Below are 12,353 nucleotides of genomic sequence, written 5' to 3' on the forward strand. Positions count from 1 at the left end.
CTGAATTTTCACCAGGTGCATGTTAGGTAATTTAAGTTTCAAAAGGTGGCTGTGGAACATTGCAGAAAGGCAAGTCACGTATCTTACTTCCTAAACATACTTCTGCGTCCTCACTTAATCAGTCAGTTGTAAGTGCTCTGCAGACCTAGTTACATGTAGCTGAGAAATTTAGGTTATGAGAATAATATAGTTGTGTTAACGAAGCGACCCTCACTATAACTTGAAGTTTAATATTAGTCATCATGATGACTTTTTTTTTTTTTTAATATTTCTTTTAAAAAATGTGATCTCATTCATAAAATTAATGTATACCTTTTCTTAAATTCAGGAATCATTTCAGGGTTTTTCTTAGCTGATTTATAATCTATATTTCCTTATAGAAATGACTCAGCTTGCATCCAAATTTTTATTTTGTATGTGAAGAAGAATGTTACTCTTAGGCATATGGTCAAAATGGTGTTATGTCATGTGCTCAGTGGCTCAGATAACACAATTTTCATTTTAATGTCTATTTATTATTATTTGTCAGAGTTCTAAGAATACAAAGCAAAAAACGACTTCCTGTTGTACAAATTCACTGATGATTCAGTGGTATACAAATTCACTATAGCAAAATAGTATGGGAGAAAAATCTACTGAACCTCTTGTTTGCAATGACTTTGCAATTTAAAAAAATAGTTTTACATCAAGTCGATATTGAGAGCATTTTATTTCAGCTTAGGAATTATATTTTTTTTCAGTAAAAGCTGATTTACACACAATGAAAATAAAGTAAAGCAAAATGACCATGAGATAATTCTTCTTTGAGTCCAGTGTGATTAAGAGCAATGGAGAAACAAACAAAAACTATAGATAGGAATTAAAGAATGTGAATATTTTAATTAGGGATTTATGTCAAGACCCCTTCCTTTTAATCTGATAAAAAATAATGAAGACTAATGAAATAAGGTCACAAGATATTTGGGTGAAATGAGTGTCTTAATATAACATGAATTTCTTTGCTTTCCACTTCCTATGAGACGAATAGTATACAGATGGAGAGAGTATGATGATTCAGGCTAGGCTTTGGATCCTGGACTTCTTGTACTAGATACATATGACTGAATAATGAATCATTAAGTCTACTACTTCAGCGGATAAAATACGAGAATATAGACTGAGACACAAATGTCAGCAGCTGTTACATGTTAGCAGTCTCGGTAGGAATGAAGGAAACAGTAGTAAATTAAATAAATAAGAAAATAAATAAATAAAAGAGCAAAGCAGTAGACATTAAAGTGGTGTAATTAAGTTCCCTGTTGCTAGATGATTTAAATCTCTAGGAGTATCTGAGGCCTTTAGGAGTCTCGCTCTACAAGCTGTAATACTAAGTAAAGGCTGCTCATGGGAGCTATTTCTGAAATCCAGTTCTTTTCTCAGGTACGGTAGGATTCTTCAGTAGGAACATCAGTAGGAGCAGCAACAAAACTACTCCATGACAGAATTGTTGTTGACCTTCCTTCTCTCCTATTTTTCCTCAATGTCCACTCCTAGGTACGTTCTCTTGGGTCTTATCTGGAGATTTTGGTCTGTGGACTAAGCAAAGGAGAAGGTTTGTGTTGTGGGTTGACACTGGGAAGCAGGTTAGTATCCACACAGAAGCTTGTTCATTCCCCTAGCCCCAGCAAGATGATGAAGAGAACAGGAAGAGCAAAAATGAGAAAACTCATAGATTAAGATAAAGACAGTTCAAGAAGTGAAGAAAAAAGAAAAAAGAACAAACAAAGAAGTAATGCAAAGGTAATTACTCACTGCCTCCTACAAGCAGACTGATACCCAGCCAGTCTCTGAGCAACAGATACATTGGAAAATGAACACTATCCACCTCCTTCTATTTTTTTATCGCTGAGTGTATTGCTATACGTCATGGAATACTCCTTTGACAAATTCGTGTCGGTTGTCCTCGCTGTGTCCCAACTTCCTGCCCACTCCAAGTCTAATCTATGAAAGGAGGCAGAGTGAGAAACAGAGAAAGCTTTGATGCTATGAAAGCATTGTTCCAAATATTATTAATATTAATTTAATTATAACTAATAACAACAAAACATTGGTGTGTTGTTAACACGATTTCAGTCATAAATCCAAAACATAATGTCATTCAAGTTGGTATGAAGAAAGCTAACTCTAGTCAAGCCCGTAAAGTTTGAAATCTATAATCTCCTAATCCTGAAGAAATTTGAATCCAAGTATTTCTTTCATCATTCTTGCCATCCTTTGATTGATTGACTTAGAATGATAATCTCTTTAGTGCCTAACCTCCTATGCAGCTGTGAGTGCAATTGTTGCAGGGCTGGATGAACTGTAAGCAAGTATGAGTGTAATTCCAGACTAACGAAACAGAAAACTACTTTCTAGATTGTTACATATCCACTGCTTAGCATACATGCATAAATAGTCCTACAAAGACTGTTTCCTACAGTGTTATTTACTGACTGCTTAATAGAAGTGCCAAATTAGTACTAGGAAGAAAATAAAATAATCAGAATTGGAGTGTATTTAGTCTCTTGCATTCAAATTAGGCTACTAATCAGCCAAAAATGTGATCTTCATGAAGTGGAAGGCAATATAATTCACTTAGATATGAAGATGGGAATTTTAGTGTCTGGTATAAAGACTGCTTATGTGTTTTTTTTTTTTCCCCTATACTTTAAAAAAAAAAAAAAAAAAGTTACAGAAGGAAAGAACAAGATCAAAGACTTCCACTGTTTTCAGGAGAATGCCAGAATCATTAGGCTACAGGGTCACGTTTTCTTTTGCTTGATGTCTCTGGATCAGTTGATTTTGTACACTTTGTTACTTACAGCTGAGAAACCACAGGAAACTGAATCATCACTCGTTACACTAACATAGTATTCACACCTTAACAGAGCATCAGCCAGAGGCTAGACAGAACAACAGCACTCCATTGTCTCAAGTGTCTATTTTGAGGCAAGTGAATTGAACTTTTAGCTTTTTAATGATTCAACTAATAAATAAAGAGTTGGACTTTGAAAAATGTAGGAATGCTTGAAATTCATTTTTTAAAGTACAGATGACTTATGACAGTTTATATGCTATAGATTATCACATCTGACTTCTCATTGACCCCTATTTTAATATACTAGGCAACTGCATACCACTATTAGTTCTACTAACTGAAGAATATATTTGTAAATATTAATTATATTGGAGCCAAACATAGCTTAAAGGATTTGAATTAAATCTTTTGTTTTGGAGTCAGAATCTCAAATTTACTTTGTTCAAGAATTAGATCTTGATTTTGTTACCTAAAGCTGGATATGTGGTGCTGCTTGATATTTCATTGGTTATTCTCCTGGACTTCCAGCTGTCAGTCTGGAAGCTCCTATATCTTCTGTGTTATAATTTTCAGCCTCCTGCAGTTATCTCAAATGTACTGAAATAGCTCATATGTCACTATGAGGTACTTAAGGCAAAGAATGAAAAACAGAGAGACAAGATAAGAAGATATACTGAATTTAATTTTAAATTATTTGATAAAATTATTTCCTGTATGCTGTTAAAATTTTCATGCCTGCAGTTTAGTTAGCCAACCTTCACTATGATACTGCCATGATGTATTGTTATTTGCACCTAAATGTTTGTATTTGTCGGAGTTCATGTAGGAGATCCTCAAACTACAGAACATAAAATGAGATGAGATGCCTATGTGTAGGCATATCAATCCCATTCTTATGTTCCAATTATTACTATAAGAGGGAAATAGCCACTTACACATTTCATTTAATTTCATTGTAAATGTTGAAATTTGGATTAATTTAATATTGTCCTAAAGGCTTTCTACTGCTACTATAGCAGCAGAAGTATATCACATTTTAACACTAAGAAAGTATTAAATACGGTTGCAAAAAAATGAGCATCAAATTTCTCTGATATCTTCTTTGCATGAATATCAACTGAAAGTGAAGATTGTACAACCAGTCAGGGAAGCATATAAGAAAAAAAAATCACACTAACTCATAAGAATTAATGTGAAAATTGTGTGGTTTGCTTTTTTCATATTTTTTTGTGTGTTTTTTTTTTTCTTTTTTTATGTCATTTAAATGAGGAACAGAATAATTTTAAGTGCAGACAACATTAGTAGCATTTGTCGTGGGAAATAAAACAAGTTTTTAACAATTTATGTTTGCCACTAAAAGATCCCACAACTCAGCATGGTGAAGTTTCCAGATCTTCTTTACGTGTTTAATAGATAAAAATTTGCCTGAATTTTCTCTCTGTATCATTCCACGTTTGACAATTTTATGAAGCATTTTCTTGAATCCCAGTGTTTCCAGAATCTCTGGGGAGCATAATTTCTAGAATTCTAGAAATAATACCTTCTAGAGCTGCAGAAGACTGGACTTCGAGTTCTTTTTGAACAGTTGGATAGTGAGATTATTTTTTTTTAATGTTGTGATTTTTTTTTTTCCCAAATTGCCAAAGTCTTAAAATTTTGACTTGATCACTGACTCACAGGTGTGAACCAATAAGGATCTGCCTTGGGCCTTGGCTTGCTAGGGGCAGCTCCAGAGGAAAGCTGAGCTCTGATTGTCTTTAAGAATCCCTCCTTTGCCTACCATAATCAGAAATTATTATAAGCACTTATGATATGTCTTTTTTGCCTATATACAGTCTACTCCCAAAATTTTAGGGGTGGGATCCTGTTCAGAACTAAACTGGCCAAAGCTTCAGTGTTTACATTTAAGTTTTCAATATTCTAGTGCCATATGAGATGTCTTAGAATGTCCAAGACATATACAGAGGTCTAGTAGAGACAGCACAGGGCAGAAAGGATAGCCAAGGCACTGTGCAGCAGGAGTGACAAGTGAAGGCTAAGACAGATATTCAAAAGTGTTTAAAACAGCATTGAATATCTACACGTATATTACTGAATCCAGCTCCTGCATTTGAGAAATTTATTCTAGGATCATTTCAGCTTCTGACCCATAGATGTCCAGTATGGATTCGTAGGGCAACTCAAATGATCCCAGATCTCTATTAGATACAAGATATTTACTAGACTTCATCTCACTGTTTTCATTTCCTCTCATATTTCCCTCTTAGCAGATTCCACTATGAAATAAACAGTTGATATAGTTGTATAATAATAAGCAGTTGGTTGTGCTGTGTGAATCAATAATCATATATATACACTTAATATTAAGAAATATAATTTTTTGTTTGTACTTTATTAACTTAGAGGCAAAAGGGTATTTTTAGTAATTCAGGATATCTTGAGCCGTTGAGTCTACACTTAATGTAGACCTTATCGCAGGTGAATGAGTAAACTGAACTGCAATGCAGCATCTTATCAAACTCAATCTTAACCCTAACTGATTAGTTTAACCTCCATTTGGAGAAAGTTTTGCAACTCATTCTGATGGTTATAAAGTATTTTAGTTTTCAAGAACATAAGTGTCAGCAGAAAGGCAATAGCGAGAAAGACTGCATTCTTTTTACTTCCTTGTTGCTGCAGAGGTCATTCTGTCTCTCCAGATAACCGTCCTTGGCAGAAAACATTAAATGTTTGACCATTCATATGTTATATAACTGACGTTATTCTGATTATATATGGTTCGAGTTGGTTTATCACCCAGAAGTTGGATACAGCATATAGAGAATGACTGAAGGTGATTGAATGAGTTATATTTTTCAAATATATTGACAAAGGAAATAGAAGAAGTGACTATTAGCTCTCTCCAAATAAGGAGCTGATTGCACTCTTAGAAAATCTATATACAGTTGACTGGGGACACATGAAGTTCATTACTTTGTTTCACCTAGTTTATGGGAACATGCTGTATTTTAGTGTTTTTGTTCAGAGTATTTAAATTTTTATTTCAAACTCTATTATTTGTAGTGTGCTTGGAAATATTGTAGAATAAAATTAGCAATATATACTGTTTTCCTCTTCACAGTGCTTGCTAGAAAGTCTTACGGAGTTTCAGGCTCTTTTCAGCCTTATTTGTTGACCATGTATGAGCTAGAGGAGACCACTTATGTGAGACACTTCATTCAAAACAAAAGTGCATAAAACAATAAAACTAGCTTGAAAAATGGGTGAATGATACTCTTCCGAATCTGAAACATCTCAATATTTATAAATAAATAATAAAAACATATAAATATATAAATTTATATCATATCATATCATATCATATCATATATCATATCATATCATATCATATCATATCATATCATATCATATTATTCATAGATTCATAGATTCATAGATTTCTAGGTTGGAAAAGACCTTAGAGATCATCGAGTCCAACCATCCCTAATCCCCATTAAACCATATCACTAAGTAGATCACCCTATTCTTAAACACATCCAGGGATGGGGACTCAACCACCTCCCTGGGCAGCCTATTCCAGTGGCTGACAACCCTTTCAGAGAAGAAATACTTCCTAACATCCAACCTGAATCTCTCCTGACTAAGCTTATACCCATTTCCTCTTGTTCTATCACCCAACACTAATGTAAAGAGCCCTTCCCCTACCTCCCCACCATCTTTTCTCAAGTATTTGTAGGCTGTACAAAAAAATATATTAAATATATTATATATTTATATGTAAATATATATTTATAAATTTTATATTTATAAATTCATATTTATTTTGTTAATATTTCATTAACAAAAACTTTTCTATGTTTCTACAATCATGACTGCTTAGAAACAATATTTAGAAATAATAAACATGTGATTTAATAAAATTAATAAATATTAATTAATTAATAATCAATAAATATGTGATGCAAATATTTTATGAATTTTTTGTATGTATTAGTTTTAAGTGGAAAATAGCTATTGAATGATGGAATAGCAAGTATTCAAGAAACCGAAATTTCAGCATAAATTTACAGTAGCTACTGCAGATACCTGTTTCATCTGCAGACATAAAATCTTCAGAAAAATTCACATTTTATTTTTAAGTAATTTAGCGCATGTTTTTCCCACATATAAATAACTAATTCTGGTGAATACTGTGAAATGAATTGTAAGTAAATGTTGAATTAGCAACAGAATAAATATGAAAAGCTGCGCAAAAATATTATGCACATTTAGTGCTGTTTTGCTGAAAATCCGTAGACAATTCATTATACTATTGAGAGTTCTGCTCTAAAAATAAATAATAAAATACAAGCTTCCAGAAAATGTCTCCTTCATTTCAAAAAGTTTTGTTTTCTTTTGACACTTTCACAAAATTTTTCACAGCCATAGTATACTTGTTGGGATGCTTCCATTTGATAATTAATAACCAAGGATATTTGCATCAACGAAAGTGCAAAAGGTTATCTGAAGCTTTCATCCTGTAAGCCAGTCCCTAGTGATCTGATAAAGTATTGAAAATAATATTCAACGTACTGTTCACACATATAAAATTCTTGTGCACTGTTTTGAGAAACCTGCCGAAACACAGTCTCCCTGCCACTCTTCAAGTACTAATACAGATGCTATTGCTGCCTATAGGAACAAATATCTCAAGAAAATCCTTGGCCTTTTGAAGTATTCACTTTCTCTTTTTTTTCATTTAACTGTAACAAAGAAACATTAGCAAATGCAATAACACCTTGGAACTCGGTTTGACTTTTTATATCCATTGAGCAGTCATAGTGCTTCTTGGCAGATACTGCTACTATCAAATCACAGGAAAAGATTTGAATTAGCCCAAAAATCTCATATTGGCAGAAGGCCTAGAGGTGTCTATCAGAAAACTTTCTATCAAGCAGAATGGTTTTTTGTTTGACGACAACCAGAAAGATAACTTCAGAGAAATACTAGCATTTTTTCCCTCTCTGCAAATCTACCATTAGTCTGTTGTTATTTTTTTTTTTGTACCGTTATTCCTCAAGCGTAGTGGTCTTAGGAGATGCATCTGCCACAGTATCAAGCAAGGCCCAGGAGCAAGCAAATGAAAGAAATGCTTCAGGGGGAGATCAGTGTGAAGCTGCTGAAGTCAAGCAGGATTAAAGTGCTGAGGAGTAAATGTACCCCATGTACCTGTGTACCCTGGGGAAGTATGGCGTATTGCACCTGTAGCAGAATATAGAAGCACTCAGAGAGTGACATTTTTAGCATCACTCTAAAATACTAAAGCAGCTGGCTGATCACGCAGTAGAAAGGTAGGTAATATTCCTCAGAAGAATTTAAGAGTTCATGTGCTGATGTTAGGGTCAAGAATATTCTGCTTGCAATTTCTGAATGACATCAGCACCAGTCTGCTATTCTTCCAAACACAGAAACTCTAGCTGCCAATGAACATCAGGCATTTCTTCCAAGTACCAAATGATGTAGATCCAAGACAATGGTATAACTCTGGGAGGAAGGATGCTGAAAGTGTCTGTGGTGTTACATGAAGGATGGGTAGGGATGATCTTAGACTCTGAGGGCAAGTGACATGAACTAGTTTATGTCTGTAACCCCTATTTATCTTACCGCAACAGGGATGACACTGTCTAGGACAAACTGATAGTATCCATACTATGTAATTATTGGCCCTGGATCATTTCTGAACTCTATTAGTGTTCTTATAGCCCTTAGACATAATTCAATTCCTATCTTCATGTCTCCCTCATTCTAAGAAAGCACAGTTTTGGGTTTTTTTTGGTACCTTCACAAAATTGTTCACAGAGATAGCATCACTTGTTAGGATGCCTCTATTTGGTAATGAATAACTAGAGACTATTATTTTTTCCTTCATTTTTTTTTTCTTCTTTCTTATTTCAATCCATCTGTCTCTTGTTTTGTTTTTTGGTTTTGTTTCAGTTCTTATTTTTTTTCTGTTGGCTACTATAACAGGGCATAAAGTAGGGCATAAAGCCTATGGTATATGTCACATGCCAGGATGCACCTGTGGCATTAGGAGGGAAAGGATGATGAGGGGGAGCAATGTCTGTTGTTACAAAATTTCCAAAACTGTTCAATGTGAAGTCAGCCAAATGCAGTACCGTCTTGTTCCTTTTTGTTTGTTTGTTTGTTTGTTTTGTTTCATTTTGGTTTGGGTTTTTTTTCAAATCAGACTCTAGGGTAAACTCTCCCTTCAATTTATATTCTAAGATTTCTATTTTATGGAGCATAGATACCTTCTGTAAAGAATGTGCACTCACACCAGGCAAGGTACCTGACCTTTTGGTCTAGCTGTGGCCAGCACCACGGACTTAGAGACAGGAAACTCATTCCAACTGTCACCATGTTTGAATCCTGGCTGGTTGTCTGGCTCCAACGCATAGTAGTTCCACTTCAAACACAACCTTTTACAGCATGTTGAAAGTCTTGAGATTTGTGTTTCCAACAAGGAGCTAGTAATTACCATTTTCACAGCCCCTTCCTATTATGGTCATGATTTGCATTTTAAAACATGGAGTCTTCTCTAATTTTCACATCTTAATGTATAAAAGAAATCTTAAAATGCAAGATTTACACTATACTTCCAATTTTAAAATACTTTAAAAATATTTTCCATTCCACTTGTGGGTAAGACATTGGCATTTTCTCTTATGCTTTTGATTTAGTGTCTCTTTTTTCCTTAAAGAATTATCATTTTTTCCTCCAAGGTATCCAGAGTGACCTATTGTTGCATTTCTTACTAGATCCCTGCTATGGCAGATCGGACACTCTGAAAGTTATTACTGTCATCTGCCTTGACTTTTTTATATGAAAAATAAAATTAAATTTATAGGAACTGATTTTCAAGTATCTAACAGGAAGGTATAGAGAAGTAGGAGTCAGAGTCTCCTCAGACGTGCACAGTAATAGAACAGAAAGAAATGGATACAATTTGGAACATGAGAAATTCTGATTAGATACAAGGTAGTGTGGTTTTGGGGGGGTTTCTGTGTGGTGTTTTTTTTTTTTTTCATCATGAAAGTGCTTAAATACTGGAACAAACTATCTGGAGATGTTGTGAAACCTCTTTCCTTGAAATTTTCAAGACCCGACTGGACAAACCTCTAAGAAACATGATCTTTTTGGACATTCTTTGAGCAGCACTGTGGACTGGATGATCTGCAGATGTCCGTTACAATGTGTGTGTGTGTGTGTGTGTGTATGTACATGCAGTACTGGATCTTCCTAATTTCAACTAAGAACATAAGACCCAGCATCTCAGGTCCATTAGATTTATAAGGTACATTTCTGTGTGTAGCAGTCTGTTCTATATTGAACTTATGATCATACCTTGAAAGCTTTACTCCAGTCTTAAGTTGTCTCTGATAAACGTTGCTTTTTATGAATAAAGTATAGTTTTCATCTCTCAGAAGAAAACGCCTTCTGTTATAAGATCAATTCATCTGAGATAGGCTACCTAGTTCTTGGAAATCCAAAAGGAGCTTATCTTCTGTTGTACTTTAAGTTAATGTGATGTGAACTTTCATTCTTCTTCTCTTCTCCTTCCATCACAAAGGACATAGGGAAGGCTGGAGTATTCAAAGCTTTCTTCATGATCTTTACTGGTAGAACTGGCCTTCAGCAGTCCAAGAGCTCTGGGACCAGAGGAAAAGTCTGGAGAAAGGAAAACTCACTGCTAGTGGAGGAGCAAGTCTGGGGACATTTAAACAAATCAGATATATCCAAGTCTTCGGGACCTGATGGGATGCACCCATTGGTTCTGAGGGAACAGGCTGATATCTGTGAATCCTCTCTTGATTGTCCTTAAAAGTTCATAGTACTGGAAGAGATTCCTGAGGACTGAAAAAAATAAAATCCCATTTTTTTCTTCAGGAGGGACAAGAAGGTGAATCCAGGAAACCGCAGGCCAAGAGGGTTAAAGACAAGAAGGTTCTCCAAAGTAGTCAGTATGAGTTTATGAAGGAGGAATGTCTGACCAACATGACAGCTTTCTATAATGAGATGACTGACTTGATGGACAAGACGAGAGCAGTGGTTGTCTGTCTTGATTTTAGTAAGGCTTTTGATACTATTTCCTGTAACATCCTCATACAAAAGCTCACAAACTATGAGTTAGATAAGTGGAGGTGGGCTGAAAACTGCATGAATGACTGGGCTCAGAGCATTGTGATCAGTGTTTCAAAGTCCAGCTGTAGAACAGTAACTATTGGGGTTCCCCTAGGGTCAAAACCAGAGCCAATACTGTGTAACATCTCCATTATGACCTGGATGATATGACAGTGCATCCTCAGCAAGTTTTCAGACAATACAAAATTGAGAGCAGTGGCTGATATACCAGAAGGAGCTATTCTTTGACAAGAATCTCTTGAATTCCAAAAAAGGGAACTGCTGAGTCCTGTTTCTGGGAAGTAATAACCACCGGCACCAGTACATGCTGGGTGACAACTAGCTGAAAAGTAACTTTGAAGAGAAAAACCTAGGTGTCCTGGTGGACAAGAAATTGCAGATGAGCCAACATGCTCACGGCAAAGAAGTGCAGAAGCATGTTGAGCTGCACTGGAAGGACCATTGCCAGCAGGTTGAGGAAGGTGATCCTTCCCCTCTGCTCAGCACTGGTGAGGCTACATCTGGAGTACATTGTTCAAGTCTGGGCTCTCCCATATAGGAAAGACATGGACATATTTGTGTGAGACCAGCAAAGGACCATGATTATTATTAAGGCCTTGGAACATCTGACATATGAGGAACTACTACTTAACAATTAGATCCAAGTTAAGGTTGCTTTTATCAAAAGGAAGCTTATTAACGAATGCAAAAACATACGTAACTATACAATAATAAAAAAACCCTATATAACTGTATAGACCTATTTTTTTGTTACTTCTCGGTGCATAAATTCTCAAAACAATTTCCTCTTAGTCTCTACTCTGAAAAAAAAAAAGCTCTATATTTTAGAAGTGATCTTTATCTTCTGAACAATAATTAATTTCTGCAAAGTTCACTTTCTGTAACAAAAGGATTTTAGTTGAGAAAGAATATCAACAACATCTGTGACTGTCTTATAGTCAGTCTTATACTAACTATATATTACTTACAATAATCACATAACCATTTAAATAATATATAAATAAGATAATCATAATTAAATTAGAAATAAAAGGATAATTAAGTAGTAAAAGTGTAAGAGCATTTAGTGTTGAGGGTAAAACTTTAAAAATACAAGTATGAATATTTTTTAAACCTTTTAGGCCTTGTAGCTTTAGTCAATATTATTTAGTCAATGCTACTTAGAGAAGACAAAGGCAGGGACTGGGAGAGTGAAGAATCGCCCACTGTAAGAGAAGATCAGATTTGAGACCATCTAAGGAACCTGAAGGTGCACAAGTCCATGGGACCTGAGAAGATGCAACCGCAGGTCCTGAGGAAACTGCTGGATCAAGTTGCTAAAGCATTATTCATCTTA

Source organism: Tauraco erythrolophus, chromosome 1, assembly GCF_009769465.1.
Source record: "Tauraco erythrolophus isolate bTauEry1 chromosome 1, bTauEry1.pri, whole genome shotgun sequence".
Lineage (NCBI taxonomy): Eukaryota > Metazoa > Chordata > Aves > Musophagiformes > Musophagidae > Tauraco > Tauraco erythrolophus.